General features: G+C 44.2%; 1 protein-coding gene across 8 annotated transcripts in view; it reads right to left on the reverse strand.

Annotated features, from left to right (window-relative positions):
* The window catches only part of OSBPL5 (oxysterol binding protein like 5), a 214359-nt gene that overhangs the window by 108662 nt on the left and 88651 nt on the right, over positions 1–17046 (reverse strand). The window contains exon 1 of one of the 8 annotated variants that reach the window (XM_048305788.1): positions 7352–7685. The exons of the other annotated variants lie outside the window; for them this stretch is intronic. The gene's annotated coding sequence lies outside the window, so the exon portion shown is untranslated. Of the gene's footprint in view, positions 1–7351; positions 7686–17046 lie in introns of those variants that run through there. 8 annotated transcript variants of the gene reach the window in all.

Raw genomic sequence — 17046 nt, forward strand, 5'->3', positions numbered from 1 at the left:
CATACGCCAGATATAAGCCACCTCACTTGCAATACAGATGACCCTTGAATCCCTGCTGCTTGTGCTGGAAGTGTGGGCACAGCTCCTGGGCAGCACACAGTGATTTGGCACTGCACATCCAAGCCAAAAGGCAACACTCCCTTTGACATCCATGGGCACGAGGCTCAGGCACAGAGACATGGTACAAAAGGTTAGGCACTAAAAAACAGTGTTGAAAGCTTTGTACTAGTTAAGGAAATAAGCACTCACTTATTAATTTCAATATAAATAATATTAGGCCCAAAGATGAAAATACTGGACATATAACTAAAAACTCACCACCTCAAAAGCAGACTTGAAGTGCTCTGCTTCCTTTTTGTTGTGGTTATTGATATCGACAGCTCATACACCAGTGGCAGTTTTCATTTGAGGCCCACTGTGAACACAACATCTCCAGTCCTGGGCATTTCTGGAGCAAGTCTCTGAGTCCCATGAACAGTATTAATGAATTACATAATGGTAAACCACATCCACCTTTGACACATTGAGCTTTCCAGTAATTCTCCGTAACTCACACAGTTCATATTGCTTGGGGAATGGCTATCCCACATCCCCTCATGCCCTGAAGTTTCGACGTGTGCTGTTAGCGATACCTTCCAATGACCTCCCACATAATCCTTTTTAACTGTAACTGAATATCTAAGAGAACAGCTTTCTAATAACCCATTTCTTCTAGAGCTACCTCCAGGGTGAGAGACCCCAGGCTCTGGTAAGGGCCACCCTGATGGATTCACCATGACAGGCTTTGGGAAGAGGAAGCCCAGTCCCTCATGGAACCTGCCATCTCCACTCCTGCAGGGGCTGACAGGATTTGGGATAAACTCAGGGCAGTGAGATATGGTATCAGGTACACAGAACCATAAATAAGACAGTAACTTAGCTGCTTTAGCTAAGGCTATTGGAGATTTAAAGCCATGAAAAGAACACTTTGCTTTGGACAGGAGTGCAGTTACATCATTTGCAAGCAGGCTACATCTTCAAGGTCAGTTCTTGCCTTGATATTTTTCTTTGAAAATACCATATTAAAGAGCATCATTACAGCCTCATCCTGCTATCTAAATCACATAATGAGATCATATTCCCTTTTAACAGAAGGATTCACTTTTAATGACATTTTTAAAAATCCCAGATGACTACAAGCCTCACTGATGGCTTTCTATGATATCCACCTCTGCCTTTATACAATTAAGTCTAAAAAGATTGCGCCTTGGGGCCACATTCCCACCACACAATTACTAGGAAATACCAAACTAATTTGAAGACCAGCTTTCATGCTTGATAGGGTCCTTCTGACATTATTGCCTTGTTTGTGAAATACTGCCCCCTTGTAACAAAGTAAACCAAAATCAATTTCTACCTCAAGTCCGTTGAGCCATTCCCAGGCTTGGGCTCCAAAGGGAACTTTGACACAGCAGTAAGGCAAAGGTAATGGCAGGAAAGGATGTTTACAGACCATCTTACAAGACAGAAAACAAGTGCTGTTCAATACCACAAAGATTCACTTCCAGATTATGCCATGAGCATCTACTATCCCAAAGAATTTTAGATTATAAGTGTATTTCTAGCTTGACATCTTCTATAACAAACTATATTTCCACCCAGTTGCTCTGACCCCAAGCCTACTAAATTATAGCTAAACAGCTCCCCTACTTCTGAAGAACAGGCAAACAATGGAGAAATGACCACATCCTGTGGGGCTCCAATCATGCTGAATTTTCCACTCCTCTACTTTCTTGTTCCTCCTATCAGATTCAGACAGGATCTGTAAATCTCAGGGGCCTTCATAAGGAGGGCTGAATAAACATGACCAAATAAATTTTAAGGAAGTACATCTATTTTTGAAGAGATCCTTATATGCCCCTGTTCAGCTTTTCAGACTTTTGGGCACTGTAGTATACCAAGATCTGTTGTACAGTGGTTTAAATTTAGAATCCACCTATACTTCCTCTGATATAGCCAGTCTCCCTGAAATTCTACAGGAAATTAATATACTGAGTATCTTTGCATAAACCCCACCCTATTTCTCAGATGAGAGCATCCAGCTCTTCCTTCAACAATAGTTGTAAGACGGTACTGCAGTTATTTTGGTCCTAAATTTTTAATTAAAAATCTCTGCAGGAGGAGGAAAACTAGACAACTCACAAGGAGCGTGTAGGGTGGGATTTATGCTGTGTTAAATGACCCCAAAGGACTCAAACCATGCAAAGGCTGATTGAGCATGCACGATGAAACCCACTCTCAGCCTCAGTTCTCAGGATGAAAACCTTTCTGTGCCTACCTCAGTCCCTCCTTCTCTCCCAGTTTACCTCACACAGTGAAAACAAGCAGACAGGATAAACTCTTTGCACCGTGGCTTTCCTCTGATTCAGCCGGAGGGAATTTTAGGCACACAGCTGGATTAGCACACCCACGTCATAAAAATTTCACAGTGTATTTGTCTTTGCCCATCTCCGTTTACCTGTTCAACTAAAACTATCCCAGTATTTTTGCCAGTGACTACTCTGCTACTCATATAATTGTTCCACTACCAGGGGCAGCATGCTGGACATAAGCAAGACTGAAACTGAGTTATCAGCCATAAGCTAAAGCCCTGGAGAATCAGGACTCCCAGGCCTGTGGGGAGCAAACCTAACAATACAGCTCTTGATAAAAGACAACAAATCTGAAAAGCTGTGGAATTCAGGAATAGGGCTATTCTCATCACTTTAAAGATAACCTATACTGACACCAGCTTTTTTTGTCACTGAATGGAAAGATCCAGGCAAAAAAAAAAAAAAAATCCAAACTGAAACAACAGTATAGCTCAGCTACAAACCCTCCTGGTTACAAGCACGGGCAACTGGAAATACAAGGGGGGGATCAAAACCACCTCTGCCTGGAGAGCTGGGAGCTCCCAGCTGGGGAGGGTAAGGGAAGTGCTAACCATGCAGCACAACACCAACATAAGGATGTCCATGCCAGTTCCAGCACTGCCACGGGGCAGGGAAGAGAGCTCAAAGGAGGATATGGAGAACAAGGGGCACCTGCAGACCCCGCTTCTATAGATTTATGGATCACACTGACCTTCAATGGCTCCATGCCAAAAGAACAAATGTGGCTTTAAGCAAACATAAATCCCTGCCTCCCCCACAAATGTGAGCTGAGGTCTGGCCCAAAAGGAAGATGAGGTCCTCAGTGTCCAGACTGGCCTTGTCTGAAAGGAAGCCAAACACAATACAGCCAGTTCACAGCATTTTCTTTATCGCAGTGCTAAGAGTAGCTATACAATGCTTTCCAATACAGAACACAGCAATTTATCACAGAGAGACAGGAGGTAGCAGGAAACACTTCCATTTTCTCTGCTATGGAAAGGAAGTGACAAAGAAAAGGGCTAAAAGGTGACAGTTTTTATGAGGCTGGACTCCAGGCCCTCTCAGGGCTGACCAGCTCTTCTTCTCCACACCAGGAAAAAAGTGATAGGCTTCAGTAATGTGAGTCCCACACAACAGGAGCTGGAGCTGCCACACTGTGACTTCTCAAGACAAACAAACCAAAATGAATGAAAATATCTGTACTCTGTCAGATCCCCAGGCTGTGTAAATCAGGGAAGTTCTGTGGCCTCCTTAGCAGGGTGATGCTAACTGACAGCGGGGAGTGCAGGGCTGAGCATCCAGCTCGTAGAACAGAGGCAAGAGCCCATGGTGCTTCCTGGCTTCCCTGGATTTGGTCTGTGTTAGAAAAGCAGGCTTCAAAGTGGTTGCTGCCTACAAGCTCCAAACACAGAAGAGTTTATAAACGCAAGAGCCCAGATGGGAAAGATATGAAAAGTTTGGGAGGGCAACAGGGGAAAGAATAAACAAATATCTCTGAAATGAAGTAAGGAAGCACTTAAAATGGCAGAAGGCTAGATGGTCTGTACAGACTTCGTGGTGCCTCTAAAAGGTACAAAATCTTTAACATCCATGGTTGTGCACATGTACCAAATTCCCCTACAGGGCAGAAACACAGGCTGCTATTACCAACTGCTCTAACAAACACTATTGCTCAGCCATTAGCAATCAGGAGGCACAGCAATCCAAAGTGTTAGGAGCTGTACAAACACATAACAAATAATTGCCTCTGCCTCAAAAAGCATGTTGGGCTTCTATCATCTCAAGCAGCACTTGGACCCAAACATATTTGCTAAACAGCAACAGACCACAGCAGCTAATGTCTGAGTGAAGCAGAGAAAACTAAAGAGCGTAACATTTTAATGTCTTCCCCTCGATCAGGTCGGCTCATTCAGTGCCTTTTGCAGCAAAACTAATCTTCCACTGCAGTCATTTCTTCATCTTTAGAGAAATGTATAAACACAGATATTAACAGCTTCTCTCCTGTGCAGCATCACCTCAGACATGGGTGATGAGACTGCTGTAAGGACAACTGGGCCTTTTATAATGAACAATTTCCTATCTGGTTAAAAGTGAAGGCGAGGAGACAGATAAAAAGGAGCTTTTCAAAACTGCTCACCAGTCTATTCTGCAGACTCCTGTGGGAGTGGGGCCAAGCTGGGACTGCCTCTGTCTGTCAATCTCACATGAACTGTCCTGACTGCAAACCATGCTGCCAAGAGATGCAGGCAAGGACCTGTCTGATGTCTTTGCCTATCCTTCCAGGACTGCCAATGTTGCTGGACTCTTTAAGGTGAAAGATCAGCTGTTGACAGCTTTAGTTCCCACCCGATGCAAACAGAACAGACAAAACCCATGAGTCAGCTCAGGGAAAGAAGTAATGTAACCCAGCAAAAGGACTCCCACAGATCACTTTCCTCCTAGAAAGAGGCAGCAAAGACCAGGGCAAGCTGGACACCAAGCTGGGTTACAACCCAGCTGCAGATTTGTTCACGGTCAGCTGCTTGCTCTTGACGACCATACACCAGTTTTACCAACTGCTGCCTGCCTGTGCCACCCCAGCAGCCCCAGCACCACCCAGCTGCAGCCCCAGCCTGCAGGCAGAGACCCAGCCTGCTCACAGGAGTAACCTCTGCCACCGTCACTGCAGTCGTGGGGAGTCACAGAACTCAGGGAAAAAACAGCAGAGAAAATTTGCACCTTGCTCTGCAAAACAAGCTGCTTGCAGTTTGGAAAGCTGTTCCCCAGGCAGTGCTCAGTCTGGAGGTAATGAAGTTGAGAAATGCAGCATGGAAATGGCACTCACCACAAGCAAAGGTGGGAATTAAATGAGACAGAGGTGACACTAACTCATAGGAGGAAACTATTAGGTTCTGTGAAAATTTACTTCCCTCAACAACCTGACACGGTAACTGTGCCAACAAGCAGCACAACAAAGCACGTTCCTTCTAACAGAGCTTTGCAGTTTCCTAATGGCACCAGCTTCTCTCCCCTCCATAAACTCCTTCACGTTACTATCACCTTGAAATAACTTAAAATAACCTCTTACCTTGCAGAAGAAAAGGATCCCACTTACTTTTTCTGGTAGAAGAGAACCTAAAAGCTTTAGTTAGGTCCCATGTTTCCAGACATCTGTCATCAGGCATGTGCAATTAAGACAGTTCTTCCCCAGAAGAGCCTAGTCTATCAGGGGTACTGCCTTCCCAAAAAGCTCTGAATATAAAGTGATTTTGATAGCAAATGTATTTCTCCTTTGCCTGCAAACACCAAGAGTCTTCCCTACACATTTCTTGCTACAAGATAGGTCCTGGTCATCTAGATTAACCCCAACAATAAGCCATGATGTTTAGGATTATAGTGTCTGATTGGAATTTTTCAAAGTTTCACTATGTACTGTTGGTCTCTACACTGCCTTGCCCTATTGATGACTGAGGTTGATGACCACAGGTGTTTCACACCCACCAGGCATTTCCCCAGTGCAAGTGGATTTTCAGGACCCATTTTTGTGACATTGCTAAAATACCTGTCTATTTCCCTGACAGCTCAAAGGCACATCCAAGTAAGCATTACTGGAATTTACATCTCTGCCACTACATTGCCAATTGGCTGCAAATAAAAGCAATGGTCAGTAATCAGTTTGAAAGTGAATAAAATCTTAGGTACTTTATTTATAAATAAACAACAACCACGACTCACATGACTCACAGTCATGACTTTATAGCCAACACACTGGCCAGTTCTTAGTTTCTTAACTGTGAATAATACTTAATATTTAACATAATGACAGTAACACCAAGCCTTTCCACTGTACCTCTGGTCACAAAGACAAGATTATAAATACACAGCATATTCAACACTTGCTTGTCAAAAGAGTTATTGAGGCAGTCTGCAGACCAAGACTTGTTCTATACATGATTTTGTACCAGTTGACCCATGTTAAATTACAAGTATTATTTGCTGGTGTATTTCTGATGATACAACAAAAGCATGGATGTAACCAGAGCCAAATAAAAGTGCTTTATACTGGAAGAGCTGGTTCTTCTTTCCCACAGGGGAACAAGCCACACTGGTATAAGCATGTTCATACTGGCATAGCTGAATTCGCACTAGGGGAGGGTTGTATCAATATTACAGAACAGCAGTTAAAAGGTAGTACAAGTTGTTTACATAGGGAAGACCTAATTTTGAAAAGAATTTGCTCCTGATCTCGAAAACACTGCTAAAACTCCTAATTCTACAAGCAATTTAGACACAGAGCAGAATTGGGCTGATCATGGGTTTAGCTGAGTAAAATATACCGCAAATCAATACAGACTGCTGGATAACAATAATAACAACAGCAACAAAAACATATGGAAGGGGCACACTTTCATGTGGGCTCTCACTAACAAAACCAGTTATACCAACCTTTTAGGTAGGTGAGGAGATACCCAACTTATTTAGCAGCTGAGGGCAGTAAAATGGCCAACCTTGTTACATCAGTCCAAATTCCTTAAAATGTCAACTGATGAAGCAAATTGCAGGATGCCACTGCCACAGCTGCTGCTATCAGAATTCAAGCCTCAAGGGAGCTAGCTGAGTGCCGGTGTGGTTTTGAGCAGACAGGCAGAAATGCAAATAGGGTGTTCAGATACTTTTAAGTCCATTAGATAGAATTCCTGCCAGTCAAAGGTTCCCAAAGCATAAGGCTACTAATGTTCAGAGAGCCCACTGCAATTGCATAAGACCATGTCCAGCCTCAGAGGCAGGGAGATGGAAACAAAGAAGAGGAAACTGAAAGGAGGGGAGTAAGAGATGAGGGGAGAAGAGGAGGTCAGGTAAAAAAAAAAAAGGGGAAACTGAAAGGCATAAAGAAAGAGCCTACACAAAGGGAGGATTTTAGAGAGTTACAAGAAAGTAGGAAGGTTGGGATCAGTCTTGGGGAAGGGGAAAAGGACACTCACCGCAATGCTCGCTGCCTCAGACGGCAATCACTCTTCTCTCCCACGCGACACCTGCATTCAGAGCCCCCAGCCCTTCCCCAGCTCCTCACCGCCTGCTACATGCACAGAGGGCTTTCTGATCCCCGCCTGGATGCTACTCTGCTCCAAGCTGCAGATCAGCACAGGACGCAGAGAAGACACCCGCAGGCACAGCCTCTGCTCCAGGGGCACATGGCACTCAAACACATCTCCCACGCGCTGCCAGCACCCTGTCTGCGATCCCAGCTCTCGCTCAGAAAACCAGGGCGACTCTCTAACCACGGTGGCTGAGGAAGAAAATCCTGAGAAGAAGCACAACGTGATTCAACCCAGTGATATGTCCAAAGAAAGCCTTAGACAATAGCCCTGACGGGTGTGATCTGTTACTGTTTGGCAGGGGAAGTTCAAACTGCAATGCCCATCGACAATAATTAATTGTCAGGCACTGTTAACAGTTTCGCTGCTGATCAAAGCAGCTGGGCAGCACCGGGAGAATTACAGCCAGTTGCTGTCACTTCTCAAAGCACGGCAGCAATAAACAATCTGCACCTCTGTGACAGGCTCTATTCCTATCGCACATAATCTCTCACTCACTCTCATTCTGTTTCTTTTTAGTGGCTTCTTAGCACACAGAATCCCTGTGCAATCAAAAGTAAAGAAAACCAAATCGAAGCAAACAAAACCCTCCCAGTTCACTCTTTTCTGTAATTAAACTGAAAGGAATAAAGTAAATCCTTGTAAGAGTGGAATCACTCAGTGCACTCTGCACGCGACTCAGATACAAACGAGTTTGACAAAGATTTCTCAGCTGATGCAGCTGAGCAGTAAAAGCATCGTTTCCTAAGCTGTACAGAACCTAAACCTGCCATGCAGTGGCAGGTTTGCCAAGCACTGGTGCAGACTTCAGGTACACTAGGACAGTATTACTGCTTTGGCTTTAAAAGCAATCCAATGGATGTTGCTAGTTACAGTATCCCGTGGCAATTGTACACATATTTCAGTAGGCAAGCATTTCTAATTACAGCCCTGAATCACTCTGCATCTGGAAAATATCCACATTTTTTCCTTTGTGGGTTTTCCCAATACTGCTAAATTAAGAGATAAACACAGAACACACACCTCAGACAGAGCTCGATCACAAGGCTATTTGTTTTGCTGTTGCTCTTTCCAGGATGTGCTCTTCCCTGGCCCTCATCACAGTAAAGGAAGAGTTTTGCAAAAATATCTTTATCTGCTGGTGTCACCCACTGCAGTGTATCCGTCAGTGTCTTTTTGTACACAGTTTTACACCGACTTCATAGAATCAGAACCATACAATGGCTTGGGTTGGAAGTGACGTTAAAGATCATCTCGTTCCAAACCCACAGATACAACTTCCACTAGGCCAGGTTAACCAGAGCCCCATCCAGCCTGGCCTTGAGCACTGCCAAGGATGGGACATCCACAACTTCTCTGGGAAACCTGTGCCTTATCACCCTCGCAGTGAAGAATTTCTTTCTAACGCCTAATCTAAGTCTCTCCTCTTTCAGTTTAAAACAATTCTCCCTTGTCCCATCACTATCTGCCCATGTAAAACGTTGCTCTCCCTCTCTTTTATAACCCCATTTAAGTACTGGAAGGTCACAACGAAGTCTCCCTGGAGCCTTCTCTTCTCCAGGCTAAACAACTCCAGCTGTCTCAGCCTGTCCTCATAGGAGAGGTGCTCCATTCCTCTGACCATGATTATGGCTCTCCTTTGGTCTCATTCCAGCAGACCCACCTCCTTCTTGTGCTGAGGACCCCAGAGCTGGATGCAGCACTCCAGGTGGGGTCTCATGAGAGGAGATGGGCAGGATCCCCTCCCTTGACACCAACTCTCCCTTCTCCTTTATTGGAGGGGGTGGGGGGATGGTACACTCTCTGGCCCTTCTTTTCTGACCACGGTACTTAAAGAATCCCTTACAGTTATTCTTCACATCCCTTGCCAAGTCCCATTTCATCTGTGCTTTACCTTTCCTGATCCCATCCCAACACATCCAAACAGTATCCCTGTACATTCCCCAGTTATCGGACCCTGCTTCCACTAGCTGTGCATTTTCTTCTTGGTCATCAGCTTGAGAGGAAGGTTCCTGCTCAGCCATGCTGGTTTCTGGCCTGCCTTACTTGATTTCTTACACACTGGAAGGGAGAGGTCATGTGCTCTAAGAAAAGTGGCCTTAAAGAGTTGCCAGCTCTGGTCAGTCAAGGACAGTTTCCCATGGAATCTTATCCACTAATTCTTTAAACAGCTGGAAGTTCACTGTTCTAAAGTTCAGGGTCCTGACTTTGCTCTTTGCCACACCCATGTTTCTTGAGATCACAAACTCAGCCAGGGCATGGTCACCACTACAGCCCAGGCTGCCTCCAATCTTAACCCCTGTATGGGCTCATTCGTGTTGGTGAGCAGCAGGTCCACTAATGCTCCTTCCCTCATTGGTTTGTCTAATACTTGGATCTGAAATTTACCCTTGATGCACTCCAGGAATCTCCTGGATTGCTTACAGCCAGCTCTGTATTGCTTTCCCAGCAGATAGCTGGATGGTTGAAATCCCCCATCAGGATGAGAGTTTGTGAGTGCGATGCTTCCTGTAGCTGAGGCAAGAGGCCCCGTCAACGGGCTTCCCCTGGCCAGACACCTGTAGTAGACCCCACCCATGAGGTGTCTTTTGCTGGTGTGGTCCTTGACTTTTACCCACAAGCTCAACCTGCTCGTGGGTGTTTCCCAGAGGCAGCCCTTCACAATCCATCCATTCCTTAACAGAAAGTGCAGTGCTCCTGCCCCTTCCCAGTCTATCTCTTCTGAAAAGCTTGTAGCCCTCAATTGCAGTGTTCCAGTTGTGTCACTCATTCCAACATGTTTCCATGATAACAATTCAGCCACAGTTCTCTAACTAAAACATGGTTTCCAACTCCTCTTGCTGTGTGCACTGGGGTGTTGGAGCAGACTTGTGTCAGACCAGATTCCTCCAAGACACCCGGCGTGGTGTGACTAAAGAACTTCAGAAGAACTCTCACTTTTTGCACTAATTTCTCATGAATAAATTAAGACGACACTGATAATAGTTACAATGAGAAGCCAGCATTTCTGAGGTATTTTACACCTTAAAAGTACTGTGCAAACAAGAATTAAAATGTATGCATAAACACCACCTTCTACACTTGACAGACCATTGTTTGCTGAAGCCGCAGCATCTGCTGAGACATGAACTTTTATTGGATCAGATACTTCAGCTATCAGAGACACTGCAGCAGCAGGAAACTAATGAAATCCTCATGGGAGGCAATGCTCATGTGTCAGGCAGCACAAACACTGCCGGGATTCTAAAGCCGCCACCTTGGTGGAAGTGATAAATCCCACTGAGGCGTCCGGCAAGGAGTGATGCCAAGGCCAGGGGTCCACAGCCCCTCTCCCACGAGGGGCTGGGAGAACCAGGGCCCCCAAAGAAACTGGAGTTACTAAGCAGGAGAGGATCCATGCAGAATGTACAGAACCCAAAAAATATCCAGCCTCATTTAAGAGGGCAGAGGAACCCTGCAGTAAATTCTGAAAGTAATTAAAAGAAAGAGTGGAAAGTAAAATTTTTTTACTGCCTGTCCCAGAATCTCAGGGACTCTTCACTGCAAGAGTGTTTCTCTTGCTTTCAGACAGTTTTTAAAGAAGCCCTCTGGGGTGGGGTATTATGAACCAAAAATAAAAACTGGGATGAATTTGAAGAGAAGGGCTCACAAGCAGCTAGCACTGCAAAGGGTCCGAGGTCTCCACTGAGATGAGGGGTTAGATGCACAGCTTCTGTCTGAGAAGGACACCCTGAGGCCATCCTAGTTGTAAAAACAGAGGGGATTTTTCAGGGCACATGAGACAAGGAGGTGCTAGGAACAGTTTTGTCCAGAAAAAAGATTTGATGGTTTCTGCAGCCCTTGGTTTCCCTTGGTTCACAGCTTCACCATTTTCACTGCCTCTTAAAGAGGGTGGAGAACTTTTGAACGGGTCCATGAACAGGGAGCAACCCCTTCTCTGTATTGAACCACTAAATATCACAGCAACTGGGTGGCTCCTCACAAACAGTTTTAGACTATGGTCTGCCCTTGGCAGCCATGAGAGTCACTGGCTCCAGGCAAGGCACAACAATCCAGAGCAGGGAACTGTCACAGCATCATTTGTGAACAATGGCACATCTACCTCTGCCATCTCAGCCACAGAAAAACAATGGCAAACCATCAAATTTCTTCCCAGAAGGAAGCTATTATAACTGCTTCCAAGATGTCCTACCTCTTCTTTACACAGCCTAGCTCAGGATGAATGCCATAACAGGACTAATTGATGCAAACTGGTATGTGTTTGCCCTCTTGCCAGCTCGTACCCTTGGCTGGACTTGCGTCAGTGGTGACCTGCCTGGGGTCAGTGTGGACAGGATCAGTCTTAACACTTCTTGATCTTAAAGGGACTTGCCTGGAAGTTATTTTCCATGTGCCTGGTAATCACATTCTCACTGTTTCTTTCTTTGTTTATGCTCCATTTCTGCCAAGTAACAGCATCCTTCCTGTAAATGGAAAAGCATGTCTGGGTCCCCAAGCTTATACCAGGTGACTTTCTCTATAAGTTTGGCTGAATTGGTTGCTTTCTTTAAAAGCAGGCAAAACACTTTTGATCTTCAAAAAAGAATGCAACAGTCAGAAAGAGCACTATTAAATGCTGTTAGAGAAAGGCCAAGCAGCACATGCAGTTTTGTATTACTAAATTAACAACGCAAAACCAGTCCTTAGAACAGACTGTCCCACGTAAAATACTTCCAAATTCTGATGCTTGCAATAAATCAATGACCTGATCAATTCATAACTAGAAAACAACTGAGCTGGGACATGGATTATGCAAGTAGGTTCAACTCCCATGCAGGAACTCATGGTCCAGCAGCAAAGCTGCTTCCAAAGACTGTAAATTTGGAAAAGCTTGTTAACCTGTCTAGGAAAATCTAGGAAATCTCAGTATATTCCCACCACGAAGTCTTCACTGGCCCTTTTCCTCTGGGCATTTCTTACTCAAAGACAATGCCCAAGTAACACAAAATACAGCTTCTTCCTACAGCTGAAGTAGCAAAGGCATCTCCCTTTGTGTCTTCTGATTTCCTGCACAAAAAGGCACACCTTCTTCCTTGGAATCTGTCTGAATCATGGAGCAGGTGAGCAGCCCTTAACCCCCTTCTGGCCAGGCAGCAGGACACAGGCATTGCTGAGGAAGACTCCCTATGACTCTGCTCAGCCCTCCAGCCCCAGGAGCCTTTGGCCATCCCAGTGTGGAGATGCCATGAGGCCTTCTCCAGTGGTTCTGGCCTGGAGAGCTTAGTACAGCTGAAGCTCCCAGGCCTTTCCCTGATTGTACAATCTTCACAGTGTATTTCTAGCTCTAAAAAAACCCCACAAAACAAAGAAAATAAATGCAAAACAACTTGTTTTTCTTTCTCCTTTTAGACCTGGAATCCTCTTGAAACATCATTGACATGAAAGAGATTTGGGCTTTTAATTTTTTTGTGATTGCAGAGTGATAGAAAAGGCTGTACAGTGTTGCTTTTCCATCAAGCAAAATGAGGAGGAGATGGAAGAAGAATTGCTTTCTGATATACACCTGGCCATGATTTCTCACCACTTTCAGATTCCCCATTAACTGCTCATTTCCATAACTGCACATTTTGGAATGACACAGGCAAGCCCTTCATTTCTAGTAAGCAGCAGATCAAACCATTTTATATCCAGAATTTTGATAAAGAAAAACCTTTCAGTTCTAAATTGCTATAAGACTGTTCTCAAACAGTCCTACAACATCCTTCTTGCTGCACCTTCTCATGCTATTTACAAACTAAACCTATTTTTTAAGCAAATAGAATTAATTCATCTGGTTTTTTTTTAACTGCTTCCAAGATGCTCTGTGAACAGGGCCAAGTCTTAACCAGCTCCCTATCCTGCCACACAGTAATTTTTTTTAAAGTGTAGAAGCTAACATTTCAATTTTTCAGAAAGACATGCTTATTTCTATGGTTTAACCAATTCTATAGGTTGTGCCAGTGGCTTTACCAATACAGCAGCCAAACCAATCTCCTGCCTCTTCCTTAATTCCACTCATCTCAAGCCTCTAAATTTTTATATTTAAAATCGCTGCTATGGTTTTTATTTAACATTCAGATATATTAAGAAAACCACAGGTATAAAACAGAGGCCATCAAAAACAAATAAACTTCTACCAGTCCTACTTGCTAAAGAGCATCTTTTGCCTAAATCATTCTTTTTTGTCTGCAAACTAACAGGGCCATAGGAAGAGGGTTACTGACCATACTGAGGCATTCTTGCTGCTTTATGCAAAGCACAGCTTTGACAGGATGCTGCCTTTCCCTGGCAGTACTGCCACTGACAGCAACCCAGCTCATGCAAAGAAAGCAACCTTTTTAAATCACAGCACTTTCATTCCTGAAGAAAAATAGATTCAGCACTGATCCCATAGCCTGGTCTGAAAATGGGACTGCAGGCTCTTCTGTGCTGGCAGTCCCCTGAGAGAACACACATTCAAGACCTGGCCAATTTATAGCATTAACACATCTATTAACCAACACAGAACTTCCCTGCCACCACCACCATCAACAAATGTGATGCTGTGTCGCTACAGAGCTGATTTTCAGAGGAGCTGTATTTTCCTGCCTTCACAGGGGCTCCACTGTACCTGAGCAGTAAAATACTGTAGGAACAAGGTAGAAAAATAAAAAAAAATGCAAGGCATTACAGGATCAGATTAAAGAGGTACCATTGTGGAGATTTACATAGAGACACTTGAAGACACCTTTTTTTTTTTTTATAAAAAAAAAAAAAGGGAGTTAATTACAGCCAATTTCTCTTGCAGTTCAAAGAAATCAGGTTCCCAGGAGTCAAAGAGATGTGCAACTAAAGCCAGGCAGAAACATATGAGAAAATAAAAGCTGTTAGAAACTAATAAAGAAGTCTCAAATGGCAGGAAGAGGGGGACCTAATAGCCTAATAGTAGCAGCAAGAATATGTTCAGCACCCATCCCTCTAGGCAGATTACTCTTCTCAGGATGTTTCTGGCTAACAGGTTAATCTTGGGAATACTTCTGTTACATTCTCTGTGCCTGTTTCTGGGAACACAGCTATGAGAAATAAGCCTGCTTGAAAGTACGAGTAGGTCTGGGCTTTGAGCCCTAGCTAAGGGAAAATGTAAGCCTTTCTCCAAATCTGTGATGAGGTCCCATCATCCAGGAAGAAGCAAGATAGCTAATATGTATTTACAAATCTTGCCACATCTGCTTCCAAACTTTCCATTAACAATTTGGTGAGTATCCAGTAACAGGAGGTTTTCCAGGGCCAGGACACTGAGGAAATACTGCTGTGTGAAATGTGCACTATTGTAATGATATTCCCAAATGACATGGTGAGGAGGTGACAGGATTTGTGCCTGCCGACAGTAGGCCTGAATCACTGCCATGCTGCCAGGAAATGTCAGGGCTTTGGGTCTGGGGCGTTGCTCTTTTCCTCAGTTTAATAAACAAAAGCTGCAAGGAGAAGTCTTTTTCTTGAAGGCAGACTGCAAATGTGCAGAGGAGAAGAACAGGAGAGAATTTGTTTTGCTGCTGCCAGGACAGAGACAAGGAGGACTGGCAGCCTCAAGAGCTGCCCAGTTGAGAACTGGAGGAAAAAGGCCATGGCTGAGTGAGTTCAGGAAGCCATGGGCAAACAGGTCAGTGCACCAGGCAAACTGGGTGCTCTGTCTGTTGAAAATCAGGACAAAGGCTGCTGGGACCAGTCCTGGAGTCCACTGCTCCCAGCACAGAGGGAAGGCAGGACAGCGGTGCTCCTCACCCACCCAAGTGTCCTCTGCTCCCAGCAGCTACAGAGCGCAAGAGACTGAAAAACTCCATATGGTGAAACATGTGCTGGCTGCTACAGGGCAAAGTAAACTTTCTAAACAAACTGAGCCATCATTATTATGTGCAATCCTGAATGGTTTGTTGTGACTTTAGTTACTAAAACTGGTAGGAAAAAAATCACCCCTTAGTTTCATACATACAGTGAGAAAAAGGATGAAGAGGAAGTTGTTCTTCCTCGTGGCCCAACTTGCAGGAGAAGAACTCTGACTGACTTCTGCGATTAAAAAGGGAAAATGAAAAAGTCCTGTTTGTTAAATCATGAACTTGCCCTCTCAGCAGTGACAGCCTGCTTCCATGAACCAGCATGTCACTCCAGCTTTGGAAGGATTTTTTTCCAAATCAAATCACTCATCTGCAAAAATTGTAACTGTAACCACAGCTCTGGTCCATTTTCAGATTCACACATTTTCATACTCACACTTAGTGCTTGGTGCCAACATGTTTTGTTGTAAGTACTTCTTTATATTAGCACATGACAGACAACTTCTGAAAAGAAACACGGCCACTGAGGATGAAGTGGCACAAAAAAGGCTTTTCTTGGTAAGAGTTATTCAGATTTTTAAAATTCCAGCAAAAGGCAAATTTATCCAAACTTTCAAAAACTCAGCTTTCAAAATGTTCAAAAGCTTGTGCTTTTGTGTCAGAGAATTTGGATGTCTGAAGAAATTCTGATGCCTCCTAACATGACTTTAATACTACTTTATACAGTAAGACCCACATACTTCAGACTATGCCAGTAACTTGTTCGATGGTCATTTTTTTCAGCAGTCTGTGCTCATAAATTGAATGTGTGGGGCACTTATGTTAAACTGCTCATTAGGCTTAATTTGCATTAATTACATTAGCTGTAACTACTTAAAGATGAGTTTATTGTCTGGAGGTGTTTCAATAAATCAGGAAGGAAGGAACACCCATAAAAAGTAAATTACCTGATTTCTTCCAACACCTTTGTTTTCATTATGGCCTTTTACATGGACAAACATTGTGTACTCTAGCTTAAAATTAAGGTAGAACCAGGGGACTGGATATGAGGTGACTGATGTGTCAGCTTCCTTTGAATCCAGCTATAAGCAACTAGAGTCAGAAACAGCCTGTTCTGCTCTTCATGAACCCCTTGGCTTTAATGCTTTCAGCTCGACAAGGTTCTGCATTTACAACAGCTCCCAAAAAGAAAAAGATGTTATGGGAATGGTAAGAAAGCCAGTAATGGAGCCAGATGCAGTAAAATACAACAGAGAGTCAAAAACCTCAGTAAAAGTCACTTTAAATACCATTATCTCTGCTGGTAAAGAACACACCAGACATGTGGAGCCAGATCTGCAGCTGGTGACCTGATTTTGATGCAAGTGAGGCTATTTACACGATGTCTTTTTATGTTTAGCAGGCAGCAGGGTCTGTTTGAGAGGACAACCACGAGGCTCTGGGCTGCCTTTGAAGTGCTAACACACCATGTCATGCTACAGATAGCTGGGTATCATGTGTTGCATTGGCTTCTGGTTTAAACTGTGCTGCCGTGGTTAAGCAGAGCAGCTGCACAGCAAGGAGGGAATGAGTCGCAGCCCAAGAGAACAGCCAGTGCCTGCACTCCACCCAGGAGGGTGCTGTATGCACTGGAGGCACAGGAGGACATGTAGCAGCTAACTCTGATAAAGACACTCAGACTTGAGTCCTGGATTTAGAAAATAGCCTTTCCCTTGAAGGGGTAGACACCCAAAGGAAGGACCTATGGCCCCA

This window comes from Corvus hawaiiensis, chromosome 6 (genome assembly GCF_020740725.1).
Source record: "Corvus hawaiiensis isolate bCorHaw1 chromosome 6, bCorHaw1.pri.cur, whole genome shotgun sequence".
Lineage (NCBI taxonomy): Eukaryota > Metazoa > Chordata > Aves > Passeriformes > Corvidae > Corvus > Corvus hawaiiensis.